Raw genomic sequence first — 20,568 nt, forward strand, 5'->3', positions numbered from 1 at the left:
CACTCTGTTTAAATTATATACTACATTTAGTTCAGTTATCTTATTTTTTAAGTTTTAGAATTGCTACCTGTGTAATATTTTAAATAAGTTCCAGTTTTCAGGTGAAAATCTGTACCTTGTCATCTATCTGCCTGCAACGATCCATCACGGTTATTTTAAAACCATGTCTTGCCCTCGTGACATTTGGAGGAGATGAGGGTCTATTTCTGTTGTCTGTTTTCTCTCCTTATCTCTCTTTGGTCGTTTGGGTCTGCCTTCCAGAGTGCCTGGTTAACAGTGGACAGTGCACGGGCTGGAAGTGTAGCAGCTGAGGATAAGGTGGCTTAGACAGGAAGGAATCTGTTTGTCCCTGGAGGCAGGGAGAACACAGGCACTCTCCCCCTGCCCCAGTTGGTGACCAGACAACCAGGTTGCACAGTCTTCATGATGACTAGTTATTCCTGGCTTGCCCTTACTTATAAGGAATGTGACCCCATGGACTAGCCTACCAGGCTCCTCTGTCCATGGAATTTTCTAGGTAAGAGTACTGGAGTGGGTTGCCATTTCCTTCCCAGGGGATCTTCCCAACCCAGGGATTGAACCCAGGTCTCCTGCATTGTAGGCAGATGCTTTACCATCTAAACCACCAGGGAAGCCCATTTATGAGGAACAGCCCTTCTTTTTTCTTTAATACGTTATTTATTTATGTATGGCTATGCCAGGCCTATGCTTTGCTTTGATGGGCTCTTCTCTAGTTGTGGGTTCCCCCGGAGGCTCCGACGGTAAAGAGTCTGCCTGCTGATCAGGAGACCCAGGTTCGATCCCCGGGTTGGGAAGGTACCCTGGAGAAGGAAATGGCCACCCACTCCAGTATGCCTGCCTGGAAAATCCCATGGACGGAGGAGCCTGGTGGGCTACAGTGTAGGGGATCATGAAGAGTCAGACACGACTGAGTGGCTGAGCACATGGGCTTAGTTGCTCTGTGGGATCTTCCAGGACCAGGGATCCACCCAGAGTCTCCTGCACCGAGCCACAAGGAAGCCCAGGGCACAGTCCTTCTTAGAGGAAAGCTGGGGGAGCTGTGAGTTTGGTAGGCATGCCTCTTCCGTGCACCCTCTCACTTCCAGTTTCTGTCTCCCCCACACTGTGAGACTATCAAAAGCTCAGTCTAGCTTTTCAATCTCTCAGCTGCTGTCTTCAGCTTGTTTCCTTAGGCTCTGGTCCCATGCAACTTAAATTCTGGCAAATGCCTCGAAAGGAATAAAAAAGGTGCAGGATAATGGCCCTCTTCCTGAGGTTTCTGTTGCGTTGCTTCTTGGCCCCTTCATTGTAGCTGACCTGGGAGTCCTGTACTCCATTTTTATTTCGTTTCATTATCACTATTTTTCACTCCTCACCTCTTGAGACTGCTCAGCACTGGGCTGCTTCTCTCTGCTGGTCTTCCGGAGCCGCTGGTCACTGGACACTTGTGAACCATCTGTGCTGGTTCTGTGACAATGGGTCATGGCCAGTGGTTGTTGGAATAAAAAAGTGGCCCACACATACCTGGGTTCAAGTCCCAGCTCTTCCTATCCCCAGTTTTGCTCTCAGGGATAAGGCACGGCAGCCCTCTGACACTCGGTTTCTGAACGCACAAACTGGGGCTGTGTGCAGTGGTTTTAGTCGCGTCCGACTCTTTGTGACCCCGTGGGCTGTACCCTGCCAGGCTCCTCTGTCCATGGGATTCTCGAGGCAAGAACACTAGAGTGGGTTGCCATTTCCTCCTCCAGGGCAATTTCCTGACATAAGGATCAAACCCGCATCTCCTGCATTGCAGGCTGATTCTTTACCCCTGAGCCAAGGGGGAAGCCCACACTGTGGGACTCGTAATGCCCGAAGGCAGGGCTGCTGTGGAACAAAGGTATTTGCACAAAAGAGAGCAGCTTGGTTTGGGGGCACCTTATAAATGTCACTTCTCTTCCTTCCCTAAGTTTCAGGCTCCTCGTTTGTAAACAGTCCAACAGATTCCCGGGCTTACCTTACTGGCGGGGTTATTTAAAAGACTGAATGAAATCAGGCATGAAAGAACAAACCAGGGGAATGAGGAAAATGATGATTCCTACTCGCTTCATTAGCTGCTTCCATGCGTCGAGAGATGGGACAACCAGCCCTTCCCTTCTTCCTGCTCTACTGGCCAGGACCTCTGAGGATCTGCAGGGAGGGGGGTCCCAGAGCAATGCATGGGCTAGAGTGTAGTGGGTATCTGTCATTCACTGGGCCCTTCTCTTTTCAAAGGGTTAACTGTTGGAGCATCAACCTGTGGGCAACACGAGGGCTTTTAGGGCATCCTGATCTTTCCTGCTTGTACGGCCCCTGACGGCTAGCGTCTACTGGACTAGGGATTCTGTCTCTGCTCTCTCCTCTGCATCGCGAGGGCTGGAAGGTTAGAAGCAACTTTTCCCAGCTTGCCCTGATTGGAGGGCTCTGCAGTAACGGAAGGATAATCATCATGGACACAGGGTTGTCCTCCTTCCTGTGGGGGCGGCGGCTGCTCTGTGGACCAACCCCTCTGCCTCCCTCCACCTCCCAGTTTGCAGGGCATCCCCACACTCTGTGCTGGCATCTTTTTATTTTTTAAGAGTTATTTTTAAATTTTATCTTATTTTTGGCCGTGCTGGGTCTTCGTTGCTGTGCTCAGGCTTTCTCTAGTTGTGGTGAGCAGGGGTTACTTTTTGTTGTGGTGCACACGTTTCCCTTTGTGTGGCTTCTCTTGTTGCAGGGCAGGGGCTCCAGGCAGAAGGCTCAGGAGTTCTGGTGTGTGGGCTTAGCTGCCCCTCGGTAAGTGGGATCCTCCGGGAGCAGGGATCGAACCCGTATTCTCTGCACTGGCAGGTGGATTCTTAATCACAGGAGCACCAGGGAATCCCTGTGCTGGCTTCTTGTAGCTTCCTGCTCTCCGGGCTCCAGCCTTCAGCATCAGGACGGATGTACCTGAGGGCACGGCCCCCATCACCTTTCCAATGACTGTCTAAGCCCCAGATCCTCTGAACCAAATCCTCCTGAAGCTTCTGTCTCAGTGAAGCTTCATCATCACCTGGGGATAAGGCGGTGCCCACCTCATGGGCTCCCCCTGTGGCCCAGCTGGTAAAGAGTCCGCCTGCAATGTGGGAGACCTGAGTTCGATCCCTGGGCTAGGAAGATCCCCTGGAGAAGGGAAAGGCTACCCACTCCAGTATTCTGGCCTGGAGAATCCCATGGACAGAGAAGCCTGGCGGGTTACAGGCTCCATGTGACCATGGGGTCACAAAGAGTCGGACACGACTGAGCGACTTTCATTTCACTTCACACGTCACACATGCCTCATGGGACTGGGCTGAGAAAGGCTCCGGTCAGTGCAGGCAAAACTCAGGGATCTGCGCCCAGCACACAGCAAGCACTCCCTGAATGTTGGGCTTGACTTCTGACATCCTCCAGCGGCTTCTGATTTCCTGCAGGGAGCGCCATCTAACACCCCCACCCGGCCCTCTCTTTTCTGCCCACTTCACTGAACAGACGGCGGAGACTGAGCTCAGAAAGGGGAAGCGACGCATCCAATGACACATGGCAAAGTGCAGAGCCAGGCGCCTGACTCCAAGGCCGCCTGAATCCTTAGAAGGAACCTGGTCTTTCACGCAGCTACCCTGGCGTGGCTGTTTCCACACTTGCCGGGGTCAGGAGGGTAGAGGGCATCATGGGCTGGGATGGACGGGGGAAGCAGCCAGCAGGGGCTGAGGGGGCCGCCTAAGGCGCTGAATAATCTGTCATCAGGGGACTTCACCTGCTTATGGAGGCCCTTTGCAGACCCTGTGTACCCACAGTACTGGACAGTCACAGCTCTGGGGCTGGGTACCAGCTCCATCTTTCAGAGGCGGGAACAGAGGCCCACAGCTGTCAAGGGACAGAATCCCAAGGAGCTGGGGTACTGGGCGAGGGGGAGCGCAGCAGGTGGGGGCCCCGCCCTGAGCCCCCCGTGACGTCCGAGCTGAGGGAGACCGACAGTGACACGCCACAGTGGTGACATGAGGATCTGCCTGCAGCCAGCGCGGGGCCTGGCAGAGGGCAGATGTGACTGCTCCTCCCCCAGCTTTTGCTTCCTCCCTGGTCAGCATCTCCAGGCCAGCCCCACCCTCTGAGTCATACACAAAGTTGGCAGCCAGGCTCGTGTGGCCCAGCCTGGACCTGGACTAGCTCTGTGTGTGTCTCTCTCCCCCGGCTCAAGAAGGACCAGCCTTGGCTGCAGCCAGACCCAGATCGCCCCAGAAAACATCATCCAAGAGCAGCCCAGCTTGGGTGAGGTGAGGCCTGAGAGATGGCCTCAGGGAGAGGCAAACAGGCTGTGATGATAAGTAACACAAAAATCCTGCCTGACTTGCCAGCCCGCCAGCTGGCCGTACAGAGTTCACACTTACGGCTGCAACGTCAGCCGCAACTGCATCACCCACTCCCGCCTGAGTCTCCAGGCTGTAGGTCTGCCACCCAGATTTTGAGTCTGCCAGCCCCGCGTTGCGCGCTGTTGCTGTTTTTCAGTCGCTAAGTCATGTCTGACTCTTCTTGACCCCATGGATTATAACCCGCCAGGCACCGCTGTCCGTGGGATTTCCCAGCAAGAATACTGGAGTGGGTCGCTATTTACCTCTCCAGGGGATCTTCCCAGCCCAGGGATCAAACCCGCATCTCCTGCTTTGGCAGGCGGGCTCTTTATCACTGAGCCACCAGGGAAGGCCCGCCCCCTCCCCGCCCCCTCCCCGCCCCATGGCATAAGCCAATTCCTAAAATTTAACCTCTCAGTATCCACACACATCTACTGTATTGGATTTTTTCCTCTGGAGAACCAGCTGTTACCCTTTCCTTCGTGTGATCGAAGAGAGAGCTGGGGGTGAGTCAGCGGGCCCCCTAAGAAAGTGCTAATGGCCAGAGGACCGCAGGATGGGTCAGTAATTGGGCAGAGAGGACAGGGGCCTCCGGGCGAAGGAAGCTGCAGGTGCAGAGGCCTGTCAGGAAAGCAGGTGGGCTGGAAGGAACTGAGAGAGGTGGTCAAGTCGAGCAGAAACAGAGAGAGGAAGACGCAAGATGGGGCTGGGGGTGGGGACGGGTCAGGCAAGGGCTGGAACCACATACCATACTGGAGCCAGGGGAAGCCTCTGCGGGGTTTGAAGCAGAGGGGAGGTCAGGCTCGGGAACGTGCCGACTTGCCTAAGCCCCTCGGGTTGGGGCGCCCACAGGGCACCTCCCGCATGCAGCACCGCCCCTGCCCGGCCATCCCTGTGTTCCCGGGAGGGCCGAAGGTGTGCAGCCTGGCCTTCTGGGGGCTCGGGCGGTGAGCTGGGCGCCTCGGCTTTCCTTCCCTCCACTCCTGGCACCCTGCTCTGTGCCCAGGGTTGCCTGTGGCCTCAACCGTGAGTTCCCACGCTGGTCGGCTTTGGGCCGTGCGGGCACAGACAGGAGACTGGAAGGAGAACGGCTGCTGAGGCCAGACACTTAGGGCTCTGGTCCCTCCCGACCCCCACGGGGGCAGTCAAGACCTGGTGGCCTCTGGCTCCTGTCAACAGCCCTCTTCATGCAGTGACTGTTTGTGGGTCTCAGGCCTCCTCAGCCCCAGGATTAGAAACACCCCATGGTTTTCATCCCCAGGGACCACACCGCACCCGAGAATCAGCCTGGCCACACCTGCCCCAGATGGCCCACTCTGAATGGGCCGTGTGCATCCTGCAAAGATCACCCCTGGGGGTGTGGTCCGCAGGGAGCCCCGCTTCCCCACCCCTTGTCTCCCCAGAGAAACAGCTGCTCCAAGAACAGTCGCAGCAGCTCGGAGGGCTTTTCAGGAAGAGTTGGCTCAGGCTCCCTCTGGAATCCTCCCAGCCCTGCTCCCAACGCTGCCTGAGACTCACCATCAAGAAGCCTCCCTGTCCTCCTCCGGCCATTGAGACAACCTGGGGCAGGGACAGCACAGGGGCGGCCGTCCCTGTGGGTGCCATGCAGGCTCCAGGCTCACCGCACTCCAGGTCCCACAAGGGGGCACCCTAACAAGCCCTGCCTCCAGGCTCCGGGGTCACACCCACCAGCCGCCTCCCAGCGCTGCCTCCTGCTGGATCACAGGTGAGTCACAGACCAAGGGCCCTTCAGCCCTTGACTGCTCTGGGTGGCGCCTGAGACTTGACTCCACCCACTCCTGAGGCCCTGTCTGTGAACAAGTCACCAGCTGTCTCCCACTCGTCAATTCTCTGACTTCTGCTGGACTTAAATATCCAGGTATCAGACAGAATCCTCATTGTTTTTCCTGTGGACTAAGGCTTTCGAGCTGTGGTGTTGAAGACTCTTGAGAGTCCCTTAGACTGAAGGAGATCAAACCAGTCCATCCTGAAGGAAATCAACCCTGAATACTCATTGGAAGAACTGATGCTGAAGCTGACACTCCAATACTTCTGCCACCTGATGCAAACAGCCAACTCATTGGAAGAGACCCTGATGCTGGGAAAGACTGAACACAGGAGGAGAAGGGGGCCACAGAGGATGAGATGATTGGATGGCACCATTGACTCAATGGACATGAGTTTGAGCAAGTTCTGGGAGATGGTGAAGGACAGGGAAGCCTGGAGTGCTGCAATCCATGGGGTTGCAAAGAGTCAGACATGACTGAGCGACTGAAGACAAGGCTCATAGAACATCTCTAACCAGATCTGCTGGCCACAGGTAGTGGTACCTTTGTCCTGTCTCCCCATCTATTCTCGAAACCCACCCATCCAGCTGTGTCACTATCTGATGCTTTCTTTGCTGGACACCTTCAAGGCACCTCGAGGATCTCCGGGGTGGACACCCTTCAAGGCCACATGGCTTCTTAGGGACCAGCCCGGGTGTGAAGGAGGCAGTCCTGAGTCCTCTGGGGAAGGTAGCATTATCACCTCCTTGGTTCAAGGCAGAGCTGGGGTCACATGGCCGTGGCGGGCTAGGGCTGATTCCCAAGGTCTCTTCAATGCCGCCCTCCTGGGTGGAACTGCTTCTCACCTGGGCATGAGAGGACACCTGTAACACCTCAGTGAGCACTGCCGTGTGTCTCTTCACCGCTAGATAGTGAGGCCCCCCTGGGCAGCAGCCCATGGGGGGCCAGCATCACTAAGGAGGGAATGCCAAGGGCCCCAGGGATTTGGAAGTGGCGGGTTAGTAACCACCAAAGGGAGAAGGGACACAGCTTGTGTGGAGATGGGCAGGGAGTTGGACCTTGAACACAGCAGGGGCCTGGGGCTGATGGAGGCGATCGGAGAGGTGGTGGAAACCAGGTGTCTCCCAAACAGTGAGTTGGTGGAGGTGGTGGTGATGGGGGGCACAGTTCTGGAAAACACGGTGCCCTTAGGAGTGACTGTGGTAGGTGGGGGCCCGGTGACGGAAGTTTGTAGGAATGCGGACTTTGGGATGAAGGCAGTGGGGAGCCAGAGAAGGTCTGTGAGCAGCAGATGGCATCAACAACCAGCACATGGAGCCTGGACCAGAGGGTGAGCACACCACGCTCCCTGGAGGAGAGCAGCCCTGCCTCCATCTTGGTGCGTTGGGAAGCCGTTTGGGGGACTTCACTTTCCCCCACTCCTTCCTGCAATGACTTCTCTGTTTGCCCATTTCCCCCACACCCAAGAAGTGCAGCAGGTTGGGGGGACTCTCTCTAGGACTTGTAAATCCTCTCCTCACCCTAGAACCTCTTGCCTGCTCCTGTGCTGGGGAGCTGGAGGAGAAAGCAGAGGTTCCCGGACGCACCAGCTGGACTTCAGAGCTGGCGGTTTGGAGAAGCACCCGTGAGAAACATGATTAACCAGGATTAGGGTCATATGAGAAGGAGCTGGATCAATTTTCATGCTTTGAGCTGCACAAAAGGGAATTTAAATCCACAAATCTCCTTATGTGTGTAGACTGAGGGATGCTCAAATTGGAGTCCAAAGGCATCCACACAATATCCAAAGTGTGTAACGTGGTCAGGAATCTCAGGAGTTGCCCTGTGTAGGCACCTCCAGGCAGACACCAGGTCCCAGAAGAAAGAGGGGTTTCCTGATTTGGGTGGCGGAGAAGTCACGACAAAGCAAAGACGATTCAGAATGTCTTTCTCCACCACACCCTCACCTCGGGTGTCTGCCCTTGGTTCTGAAGAGCTGGGGGTTCCCTGACTTCCTGCCAGGCCCCCTGACTTCAAGGGGAGATCTGAACTCCAATGATTAACAAAGGGCACCCAATCGGCTCCTGGAGGGGTGTTGGGGGGGGCTGATCTCTGGTGACGTCCAGAATGGGGGCTCAGATTGCCGGATAAACCCAGCAGCCAAAGCGGCGAGGAGCCCAGCACCCACCTGTGCCCTGGGGTGGGCAGGGGCCCCAGGGAAGCACGTGTCGGGCACAAACCATCCCTGGAAGTCAGCAGTCGGAGGACTGTCATGGTGTCCAGTGGGGTGACTGGGATAGAACTGGCCCAGCTCCCCTCCCCTGGCCGAGCCCCGTCTGGGAAGAGAGGAGGGGCCGCTCTGTGTATTCAAGCCCGCAGCACTCTGGGCCCAAGTCACCTACGCGGGGCCCCCTCCCTAGCCCCAAACTTGGGGAAGGAGGAACACCTTGCCCTCTTGATGAGGGGCTGTGCAGCTGTCCACCGGGGGGACTGAGAGCAAGGGTGTCTGAGCAGACGCGCAAGGATGGTGTCGGGGGCCCCAGTGAGCTCCTGGCGGCTGAGGTCGGGTAGCTTGCGGGCAGCAGCTGCGGGCAGCAGAGGCCCAGAGAGCCAGGCAGGAGCACAGAGACCAGGGACGACCTGCACACGTGGGGGACGTGGCAGGAGTCCTCAGCGCCGGGAGCAGCAGGGAGGCTTGGAGCCACGGGAGGCGGGGATCCCTGAGTGAGTATTCCCCATTTGCACCCACAGCTGGGGGCTCCCGGAGAAACCAGCGCTGATGTGTGTGTCAGGGAAGTGGGCAGGGGACCTGTCTCTAACATCCACAGCTGGGCGTCAGGCACCGAGCTGGGCGCTCCTCCCAGGCCGTGAGGGGGTGATGCTATCTCCATCAAGGTCAAAGGTGAGGGCTCTTGTTCAAGGGCACCTGGCCAGGGATGAGCCTGAGATTCAACCGAGGGTCAAGGCCATCCTGAGGCTGCCGTGCCCGCGGGAGGCCCTGCCCTGCATCTTAATCCCCCTTGGGGGATGTGAGGGGTGCCCACAGGCAGGTGGTCCTCTCCCGCTGCTGGAGCTTTGGCCCCTCGGCCTTGCATCTCGCCGTCTGTAATGAACGAATGCCATCTATTAATAATAAGTGCTCATTGTCCAAGGCCTTATTTGACCAAAGGGGCTCAGGCAGTTTAAGCACACGATCATGGTCAGCCATCCGGCAAGCAGGGGATGGAGACACAGAACTCGGGCCAGTTTCTGTTTCCTGTGAGGGAAGTAGAAAGAGGACGGAGGACTGAAGTTCCCAGGACGGAGGACTAAAGTTCCAAGGATGGAGGACTGAAGTCCCGAAGCATGATTAGCTATGTGACCAGCCACCCTGACTACACTGATCCTGTGTGTGCAAAATCGGAACCGTAAAAACCCACACCTTGGGAATGAGACGGAGAAGAGCTGTGAGCTCCACAGAGGCCAGTAGCCTATCCGACTCCTCCTCTGTTAAGAGTGTTAAGAGCAGACATAACTTGTGCCCTGGCTGTGCTGAGTGTACCTCTAAGGACTGGTCTAAGAGCTTTCTTCCTGTGAACTCACTAAGCCTATTAATACGCCCATTTTACAGATGAGGAAAATGGAGGCTGAGGGAGGTTAAGCCATTTGGCCCAGGGCTGTACATGTGGTAAGAGGGACACGAAAAGGTGATCTAGGATAGAGATCCTGAGCTCTGCACCTAAGTGTCTGCCCCACAGCCTGAGCTGCTCTCACGGCTGGGGTCCTAGCTGGAGCCCAACACCCCCGCTGTGGGTGCATCCACACCGCCTGGAAGGTCACACCCCCACTCAGCCCTATTCCCACTCCCACCCCTCCCTACAAAGTGTTCACAGCTACTACCCATCCTCTATGCAATGGGGGAGGCAAGTCAAGCAGGAAGGCAGGAAAGAGTGAGCTACACTGACCCGCCCCAGACGGCAAATGCTCCCCTTGTGGCCACAGGTGCTTGGGGACAAAGCCGTTCTGCCCCAGCTCCCTGGCCGAGAGCGGGAGACTGCAGGGTCTGTCCCCTGTCGCCCATCAAAGAGCCTCCCACTTGGGGAGCGTGGCACTTTCAAACCCTCTCGTTCTGCCTAATCTGCTTTAAAGCACAGACTTCCTTTCATCTTTTCCTGAAATGCTGTGGTGAGAGGTGGGCTTTAAAGAGACTGACTGCTGCCCTGGGGTCTCAGAGGCTGGCCGGGCTGGCGGGTTCAGGCATGTCTCGGGGTCTGGCGGAGCGTACCTGACACCAGGCAGGGTGTCCACCCGAGAGTCCCAGCGCTTCTATTCTGCCAGCTGGGTGACCTCACCCAGCCACGGGGCAATGCACATGCTTGTGTTTGAGTATCCTGAGCTGACACAGGGGCCACTGGAGTTTGTGGGAGGGACACTGGGGTAACTACAGCCCTCCCCAGATATACAGTACAGGGTAAGAGTGATGGATAACGAAATCAAGCCCATGTTTTATGGCAAGACAAGAAAAATTTAAACACAAAGGTTATCTTTGTCCATGTGGGCCTGCTCCTTCCATTTTAGGGTGCGTTGTGCATCCCTATTAACCAGACCACCATTCCCTTCTCCAGGGAATCTTCCTAGCTCAGGGATCGAATCCAGGTCTCCCGCACTGCAGGCAGATTTTTCACCGTCTGAGCCACCAGGGAAGCCCGACTAACAGTTTCATTTTAGTGTGTGTGTTGTGCATCTGCATTGACCAGACCTGCTTAGAAGACGGGTGTTCCTGATGGCTCAGATGGTAAGGAATCTGCCTGCGATGTGGGAGACCTGAGTTCAATCCCTGGGTTGGGAAGATCCTCTGGTGAAGGAAATGGCAACCCACTCCAGGATTCTTGCCTGGAGAATCCTATGGACGGAGGAGTCTGGTGGGCTACAGTCCATGGGTTCGAAGAGTCGGACACGACTGAGTGATAACACTTTCACTTTCTTTCACTTCCTTAGAAGATTCCTCCTTCATCTCATCAAGGGCCACCATATTCCTCAGGAGATAAACTTTCTTCTTAATCTTGTGAAGGTTCACGAAGACCCATATAACCCATTGCTTGCTTTGGATGTGTAGATCTGGATTGTGTAAACTGTCCATAACATGTCATCTGACGTAGAACTTTTTGTCTCCAAAATGTGCATAACTGTGCTCTGATTTCTAACATGAGGAATAGTCCTCCAAGCTTTCTGAAAGAATGTCTCCTGGGTTATAATCTTCGTGCGGTGCTAAGTCGCTTCAGTTGTGTTGAAGAAGAGTCAGTTCTTTGCATCAGATGGCCAAAGTATCAGAGCTTCAGCTTTAGCATCAGTCCTTCCAATGAATATTCAGGACTGATTTCCTTTAGGATGGACTGGTTGGATCTCCTTGCAGTTCAAGGGACTCTCAAGAGTCTTCTCCAACACCACAGTTCAAAAGCATCAATTCTTCAGCTCTCAGCTTTCTTTATGGTCCAACTCTCACATCCATACATGACTACTGGAAAAACCATAGTTTTGACTAGATGGACTTTTGTCAGCAAAGTAATACCTCTGCTTTTTAATATGCTGTCTAGATTGGTCCTAGCTTTTCTTCCAAGGAGCAAGTGTCTTTTAATTTCATGGCTGCAATCACCAACTGCAGTGATTTTGGAGCCCCAAAATAAAGTCTGTCACTATATCTACTGTTTCCCATCTATTTGCCATGAAGTGATGGGACCGGATGCCATGATCTTAGTTTTTTGAATGTTGAGTTTTAAGCCAACATGTGATCCTCAGGTTGGCTCAAATAAAATTTTCCATTTCTTTATTAGATGGACTGTTGATGATGCTTTTTTTTTTTTTTGTCCACTGGGGCAAGATCTGAAGAGGGGCTGCCTCAGCTGTTTTCTCTCTTGCTCTATTCTTTTGCTCTCTGGGAACCTGACCCTTTTCACCTTCATGTCCTCCCCTCTCCCAGTGAATGACCAGCATCTTTATCAGGGAAGATCCTGGCAGGTGAATTCCACACAGGTGCCTGCATGTGTGCTGTGAACTAGAGCTGCAACTCAAACAGTTTCAACCTCAGTTAAGAAAGGAATAATCCAAAACCTAGAAGGCTGAATTATCAGGGTGAGTTTGCTTCCTCACATTAATGCAAATAATAAGTACATGGTCTTCTGATTCATCATATACGCCTAGGTGCTTATTTCCTTCCTATTTTATAGGTAGATAAGCAGGCGTAGAGAATAAGTGCCTACTGATAATCTATGACCTAGGAAATGGTACCAAGAACTTTCACTCCTTTTTGTTTCCTGAACTGAACCTCTGAAAGTATTGACTACGTTATATTGTTATTGTTCAGTCGCTAAGTTGTGTCCCACTTTCTGTGACCCCATGGACTGCAACACGCCAGGCTCCTCTGTCCTTCATCATCTCCCAGTTTGCTCAAATTCATGTCCATTGAGTTGGTGATGCCATCCAATCATCTCATCCTCTGTCGTCCTCTTCTCCTGCCCTCAATCTTTCCCAGCATCAGGGTCTTTTCCAAGGAGTCAGTTCTTTGCATCAGGAGGCCAAAGTATTTGAGTTTCAGCTTTAGCATCAGTCCTTCCAATGAGTATTCAGGACTGATTTCCTGTAGGATTGACTGGTCAGATCTCCTTGCAGTCCAAGGGACTCTCCAGAGTCTTCTCCAACACCACAATTTGAAAGCATCAGTTCTTCAGTGCTCAACCTTCTTTAAGATCCAACTCTCACATCCATACATGACTACTGGAAAAACCATAGCTTTGACTGTACAGAAGAACTCACCCTGAGCTGAGGCTCCAGGCATGAAAGGAGTAGGGTCTCTCCCACTTCACAAGTCTCTCATCTCTGACATAGGACTCTTCTGTTTTGCCAGCATCCCCGAAACACTAACAAGTTAATTTATTAGCTCATAAGTGAAATAAATCAAACCCCAGACCTTACACCCATTAGCTTGTAAGTGGAATAAATCAAACCCCAGAGTTTACTTTCCATATCTTAAAGTATTTTGTTATCAGCCAAAATTCCTTGTTGATGGAGTGGCTGTTTCCTGTCCCCTCCCGGCTGGTGAATTTCATGTCTCCAGCACCACTTTCCCAGGAACTTCCCTGGTTCCCTCGCCTCTCCTTTTCCCCAGAATTCACATGAGGCTGGGATGTACTGGATGGAATGAAATGGACCAGAAGAAAATTTGCACTGATTAAAGGAGAGACAGACATTAGCTTTAGTTAGCAAACAAAGAATGTGTTGAGCCAAAGAATTTGGAGTTAACATTGGGGAAAACGGAAAATATAGAAAAGTGAAAGTTTCTGAATGTTCACATTTTTGTGACCTTAAGAGTGAACTCAGTCAGACTCTCTAGAGTTCGACCAGATGTAGGAAACTGTCAGACTGAGCCGTAACTGCTCTGAATGCACAGACTGTGTCTCTGGTGCCTTTGGCCCTGGCCCCTCGTGGGGGCCTGTTATGGGTAGATGGACAGGTGGATAGCCCAATGATGTGGATGGGCTTGCTGGTCAACCACCAGGCTGCCTGCTCCCTGGGGAGGAAGCAGGGCGGGCTGAGCCACACGGTACAGGAGCTTTTTGACCCTTTCTTATGAGAAACGTTCAAGTAACCAGGCGGAACTGCTCTCTGATTATTCTTTTTCCAGCTGAATGAAATTCAGTTCATGGAAGACTTAATAAGTCCTTTTGGGCCCTGAAGAAACAGACATATTCCTCTGCTCTGGTAAATGAGTTTCTGGCTCTGCAGCCGCAGGTCTCAGATCAGGGGGAGGTGAGGACTATCTGAAGCTCTAAGCTGAATGCCTGAGGCAGGACGGCCAAGGTCGTGCCCTCTTCACTGGGCACCTCTCTGCTGAGAGCGCCAGGTCTACAGAATCAAAGGGGCGCTGCTAGAAGGCTCTGTCCTTGGGCTGGGCTGCTGCCAGCCTTGGAGGCAAAGGCTTGTGGCATTTTGAGATCGCAGAAGATCACAGGGAGAACCAGGCCTTTCCACTTTTTCTTCCCCGCAGGTGCAGACACGAAGGCTCTAGGAGAGGATGTGACCTGTCCAAGGTGGCCAACGTGCTGGCAGCAGGAAGATTAGAAGCTGGCATCCCTCATCCCCAGAGCATGTCCCTTCTGGCACAGCCGGGCTGTGAGCTGCTCCGGAAGGAGCTGGACAAGCACCAGTACCAAGGATGCACAGGAAACAAACGGAGCCCCGAGGGGACGGGGTCTGCTCAAGATCACAGCCCGCTAATGGCCAGGCCCACGCCCCCACCCCCACCCCAGGCCCTGCTCAGGGCACTGGGACCTCCTCTCCTGCGCCCAGCTTGAGGTCAGCGGTGCAGCCCCAGCCTACTTTCTTGCTCTGTTCCTGTGGTTTTAGAATCCAGGTTCCTGCCCTGCTTGGAAAGATGAGCTTAAACTAGTGCATCACAGCATGCTGAAAACTCAGTCTTGGTTTAAACATGCATTATGAGAATAAACACAAAGCAAGAATGTGAAACTATTCCAAGTGTCACCCAAGGGCACTGCGCTGTGCTTAGTAGCTCAGTGGTGTCAGACTCATGGACTGCAGCCCACCAGGCTCCTCTGGCCATGGGGATTCTCCAGGCAAGAATACTGGAGTGGCTTGCCCTGCCCTCCTCCAGGGGATCCTCCCGACCCAGGGACTGAACCCATGTCTCCTGCATGGCAGGCGGATTCTTTACTGACTTAGCCACTAGCGAAGCCACCCAAGAGTGAACTGTGCAAAGATGATGAAGGAGTGAGACCAGCAATTTCTTGTTAGAGTTGCACCTTCCCTCAGCCCCATTCAGTTCTGTCTGATTTTTCCTACCATGCAACGGCTAGTCCCTGCCACAGCCCTAGACATGTGGAGGTGACGGATGGAGGGAATAACGCAGATGATCAGGAGCTGTTGCTGGGAAGGTGGGGAGGCAAATACACAGACCATCAGATGCCAAGGGTGCGAGGTATAGTAAGCACATGCCCTGCCCCAGGGCCTTTGCACATGCTCTTCCCTCACCTAGACTGTCTTAGGGTGGAGCCCACGGGGCTCACTCCCTCACTGCATGCATGCTTCTGCCCAGCTGCTCTCCTTGAAGAGGTTTTCTCTGACCACCTTAAGACAGGATCACTCTAGGGGTCACTCTTGTCACTAGCCCTTTTGTTTAGCTGCATTTTCCCTCATAGCTTTAATCACAAAAGGACACTCCATTGTACGCCGAGTTTCTTCTTTCTTTGTCTATCTGTCTCCCCACCAACCAGGGGGGCAGGAACTTCAGCATCCCTCACTGCTGCGTCAACCCCACTGAGAACCACTCTGGGGCCTCAACGGATCCACGTGGTCCGACAGCAGGGCGAGAAGTGGTCCAATCTCAGGGAGCAGAGGTTCATTCTGCTGTGTGCACAGTGTGGGTGAGGGGTCTTGGTCACTTCCCAGCCTTGGTGTCCTCATACGGCAAATGGAACGATTCCAAAGACAACTCAGTTGGCCTGACACGTGAACGGCCGGCCACAGCACCCAAGGGGTGGGAGCAGGTGCCCTCTGTGAGGACCTTGTGTCTGGAGGTTTCCGGTCCTCGCTCAGCTCTGCTGGTCCCTGCCCAGGCAGATCGGCCATCCTCAGGGAGGGGAAGTCAGCCCAGCCTACACACTTCCTTTGGTTTTTGCAAAAGCAGCAAACCCCCAAATACTACAAAACCGCACTGTGTATCTGTACGGTGCCCAGAGGTGTGGCCTGCAGGTGTGAGAGCTGCCTGCCGAGTTCCTCTGTGGCTGGAACATGACACAGGTACACTGCCTGTGCAGAGGCACCTGGCCCGCTGCGGGGCCCATGGGTCTGGTCTGAGCCTCTGACTGACCTCCCTGGAGCGGGATGGCCCCTGTCAGTCACGGGAGGCTCATCCCTGGACCCACGTGTGCATCTGGCTCTGGGCCTGTCCTGATCAGGGTACAGCATTGTTCTGATCACACGCCACCTCTCCCTCAGTCCTCTGCCCCGTGGCTCTTCCTATCAACCCAGGAATCTGCAAAAGCATCGTCAAAGGCTCACCGAGGCCGCAGCTGAAAAACCACCGCCGGGGGTCAGTCTTAGCTGTACTTGGTCCATAACCCACTGTACAGACGGGCAAACTGAGGCCCCCATGAAGACGAGGGACTTAGCAAAGTCCACACCAGGTGATGTGGCAGAACCAGGCTTAGAACCAGCTTTCCAGACTTCTGGACAAGGACATCGACTGTGGTTTTCATGTTTTCTTTAAACTGAATCTCACCCAGGCAGAAATGAGCTACTGAAACTCAGTTTTTCCGGGCCACATGGCTGGTGGGGGGACCCCCGGCCCAGCTGCTGGGCCTCTAAAGGGGTTCAAAAACCAAAACCGTTAATAGACCACACCCAAAGTCCACACTGGTGGCCTATGAACGTCACACCCACTTCCACCCCCACTCCAGGGTTTTTCTTTGAGGAGTTTGGAGACCAAATCAGGTAGTTTGCGTGTGGTCATGTTACTAAATGGGGCTTGCTCATATTCAAAGGGTTTTCAATAGGAAATCTTCTGAAAAGGAAGAGACTGGCTTCAAGGATGAGAAAGAGGAGAGGGAAGAGAAGAGACGTGAGAAGCAGGAGGACCAAGGCAAAGTGGACGTAGTCAGAGCCAAGGCGAGGCTGCAGGAGGAAGGCTGGGGGAGAGCACCAGTACACAGCGGGAGCCCGTTTAGATACGGGGGGAGGAGCAGGCGGCTCCGGCTGCACTCACAGCCCTGCCCTCCGTCCCACCCTGGGGGACATTCCTACTTTTGGAATCACAACAAAAAGACCCACTCATCTTCAAAACAGTCTATGGATACAGTCTGCACGTAGGGTTATCTGGTCTTTACAATAAGGGGGTAATAACGCATTTCTTATTTGTATCTGTTGGAGATGTTGATGAACCTGTGTGTCTTAGACACTCAGTCCTGTCTGACCCTTTGTGACCCCATGGAAACTGCAGCTCCCTAAGCTCCTCTGTCCATGCGGTTCTCCAGGCAAGAACACTGAAGATACTGATGTATTTGAATGTGTCAAAAAGTGGAAGTAGTTAACCAGGACAGTTCAGTGATTAGATACACACCCCATTACCTGACCACTGTACAACCAAGTGGGATTAGAAAGGCTTGCCTTCTAAACACCATGTAGGTATGGAGAGCCTATTGTGTTCTGGATGCTGTAGGAAGCACAGGAAGAAATAAAATAGTCACCAAGCCACAGGTCTCCCACACTCAGGTTTAAGAGGATGATCCAACAGCTTAAGGCACAGAAAACAAGGCAATTAAGAGCACAGATTCTGGTGTCAAAGAGAGCTGGGTTCAAAGTCCAACTCTGCCACTTACCGGCTGTGTGATCTCGGGGGAGTCCCTTAACCTCTCTGAGCCTCTGTTTCTTCATCTGAAAAATGGCCAAAAGAGAAAAAAAAAAACCCACACTCAGTCTTACAGAGAGGGTGTGAAGATCTAAAGAGAGCGCCTGCCTCATGCTCAGCTCAGACAGAGTGAATGCTGAGCGCTGGTGAGCAGCGACAGAGCCGCGGAGCGCAGAGGGACAGCAGTCACCTTCAGAGTCCCGGGGTGGGGGGAGTCGGGGGACCTGAGGGTGCAGGCTTCCTGTTCCACACCCAGCATGAAAGCTCCGGCTGCCTGATCGCTAAGCCGGCTTCCTGCTCTAGAGCGCAGACAGGAGGGTGTGCTCGGACCCACGACCGCTGTGCGCCCTGCACTGAGTTTAAGACGCTTCACACGTGGGTTAACCTACAGCTTCCCATGGGACACAGGAGGAGACTGAGGATTGTCAGGCAAAGCCTGGTGGGGTCGGAGCGGGGCTGGAAGCCTGTGGGGTCGAAGCCCTTCTCTAACCAGAGGACAGACACGGGCAGGTGGCACTTGTGGGTGAACTGGTGGCAAATCCCAGATCACACGTGGAGGCGGGGCACGGGGTCTGATCCCTGAACATTCTAACCGGCAGCAGACCGCTGGGTGTTTTGGGAAGGGGGAGAGAACTTGAATCTGAGGAATCAGGAGGCGTCATCGCTATTTAGCTGTTTTTCCTAAATGTGAAGGAGCAGGGAGGGCCCTCCCTAAACAACAATGATGACATCCTACAGTGTTATTATTACACATAAACCTGCAGGCTTGCAGCAGCTCCAGCCTCATGCTCCACCAGCTCCCGTCACCTGTGAGGTGTGCAAAGCGCTGTCCCTCCTGGGGGTGGGGGCGAAAACAACCTTACGAATACTCAAAACCCCCAGGGCCGCTTTCTCTCCCCCTGACCTGAGCTCGCTGACCTCTGCCCATCAATAATGAACGACCTGTGCACGTTAGTGTCCACACCACAGTCGCCCCGGCTGGCAGGAGGGAGTCACTGCCTAGGGTGGGGCCAGGCTACCTCCAACTCTCCATGGAAACCATATGAAAGGAGGACTTCTTTTCATTGAAGCCTTAGTGGTAAAGACTCCTCCTGCCAACGCAGGAGACATAAGAGATGCGGTCTCGATCCCTGGGTTGGGAAGAGCCCTGGGAGAAAGAAATGGCAACCCACTCCAGTATTCTTGCCTGGAGAATCCCATGGACAGAGGAGCCTGGCGGGTTACAGTCCATGGGGCTGCAAAGACTTAGACACGATTTAAGCGACTTAGCACACGCGCATAGTTGATTCACAATGCTGCTATCTGCACTGTAAGCCCCACCTCTCAGGCTTGGTGGGAGAGGTAGATTTTGAGATCATACCCTTAAAGCGTCCAGAACCGTTCCTGGCACATAGTAGGGACCTTAAGAAAGGAGAAACCATTACTTCTTTCCTCCCTGGGGCTGTCCTGGAGGACAGGCAGGAAACCTGAGTGCCTGTAGGGGCAAGGGTTGGTAACTAGAAGCCCTTCCTCAGGTAGCAAATGACTCCCAGTGATCCTTGGAGTCACTTCACCCAGAGGTGCAGGTCTCGGGTTTGAATTTCCTCAGCGAGGGTCAGGCAGGGGGACGGGGCTGGGTCCCCGGAGAGTGGCTCCTCTTGGCGCCCAGCCCAGAGAGCCTTTCCTGGGTGGCTGCTGTCTCTATTGGCTGCTGGCAGCTGCCTCTTCCTCCAAAGGACTGTCCTGGCCAGACAGGAGCTGCCCAGCCAGGGAGGAGACCACCCCTGGCCCCCAGTCTATGACAGAGGGAATCAGAGCTGCTCGAAGGTGACCCCTCTTTGCCTCCACGTGGAACTAGCCCTTGGTGGATGCCCTGTATGCTCTGGGGTCCCCTGGGGCCAGGCTGAAGCTTGATTCCATCCTGAGACACCTCCCTGGCCAGCCTCTGTCTTCCCTTCCTGCCTCCTCAGTAACCCACATGCACCAAGTCCCTGCCTCAGGCTCTGCTGGGAGAGATCTGGCCCCCCTGGGTGAGGCTGGTCTGACGTCAGGAAGAGAAAGCCTCAACGTGAAGTGCTCTGAAGTTCCAAGAACTTGTTTTCCAGAGCAGGGAGGCTCCGGGGTCCACCGTCTGGTCCAAACTCCTGGCTTCATAGAGAGCAGCAGAATGGTGATGGTGACCCCACGGTGAGCGAGGAAACAGCCTTCTCCTCTCGCAGCTCGGTCATCACACAGAGCGGAGCACGGGGACACTTGGGCAGCCAAGTCAAGGGGATGGCGGGACAGCGGGGGACAGGGAAGCTGGCCCTGGGGTGAAATCCAAGCTGAGCTCCTGAGTGAGCCGGCCGTGCAAAGGCAGGGGTGAGGAGAGCAGAGAGCAGGTGGAGGGGAGAGTCCGTGCAAGGTTGTAAGGCAGGAAAGAGCCGGGCAAACTCCCCCCCAAGCCCAGCACTTTGAGCCAAGGGATGATTTTACAGGACGAGGAAGTAGGGCCTGATCATGCGGTTCCCCTCCCCCAGGGCGGGGGGAGCAGAGGCTTGTCACCCAGCAAATTAGCAAAGACAAGCAACTCTTCATGACCCTGACCTTGTCACCTCCTCTGGTTGAGCTCTGTCCTTGGGAAACCAGTGCATGCCTGTCCCACTGGGGTTTGCCAGGCCAAGTCCATCTTTCACACCGAATATTTCAAAGCCAGTGATCATATTTCAAAGCCAGTGATCAAGGCTCGTGAGTAAACCCATTAGTGGCCCTCGGAACATCAGCTCCACTTTCCAAAGAGTTTCTTGGGCTTTCACATGAAGGCGCCCGGCCGACATGAGGCTGATAAGCATTTCCACAAGGGCCGTAAATCTGCCCCCCTTCATGTCACCCCACATCAAATGGACAGGGCGCAGGAAGAGTGGGGAGGACCTGCTGGGGAGAGCAGTCGGGGCAGAGTACAGGCTTTTGGGCGGGGTGCTCGTGGCCATCCAAAGGAAGCTACAGGTCCTGTTGCTCACTAGCCGGGCAACCTGAAGCCAGTGCTGAGAGCGTTGGAGCCTCAGTCTCCTCCTCTGGAAAA

At 54.3% G+C, this 20,568-nt stretch overlaps 1 protein-coding gene across 6 annotated transcripts in view; it reads right to left on the reverse strand.

Moving 5' to 3' along the window:
* ST3GAL1 (ST3 beta-galactoside alpha-2,3-sialyltransferase 1) overlaps nucleotides 1-20,568 on the reverse strand; it is a 90,654-nt gene that overhangs the window by 24,541 nt on the left and 45,545 nt on the right. For 4 of the 6 annotated variants that reach the window (XM_043483150.1, XM_043483146.1, XM_043483149.1 and 1 more), the window contains one exon: nucleotides 17,500-17,554. The exons of the other annotated variants lie outside the window; for them this stretch is intronic. The gene's annotated coding sequence lies outside the window, so the exon portion shown is untranslated. The remainder of the gene's footprint in view (nucleotides 1-17,499; nucleotides 17,555-20,568) is intronic. 6 annotated transcript variants of the gene reach the window in all.

This window comes from Cervus canadensis, chromosome 12, assembly GCF_019320065.1.
Source record: "Cervus canadensis isolate Bull #8, Minnesota chromosome 12, ASM1932006v1, whole genome shotgun sequence".
Classification (NCBI taxonomy): Eukaryota; Metazoa; Chordata; class Mammalia; order Artiodactyla; family Cervidae; genus Cervus; species Cervus canadensis.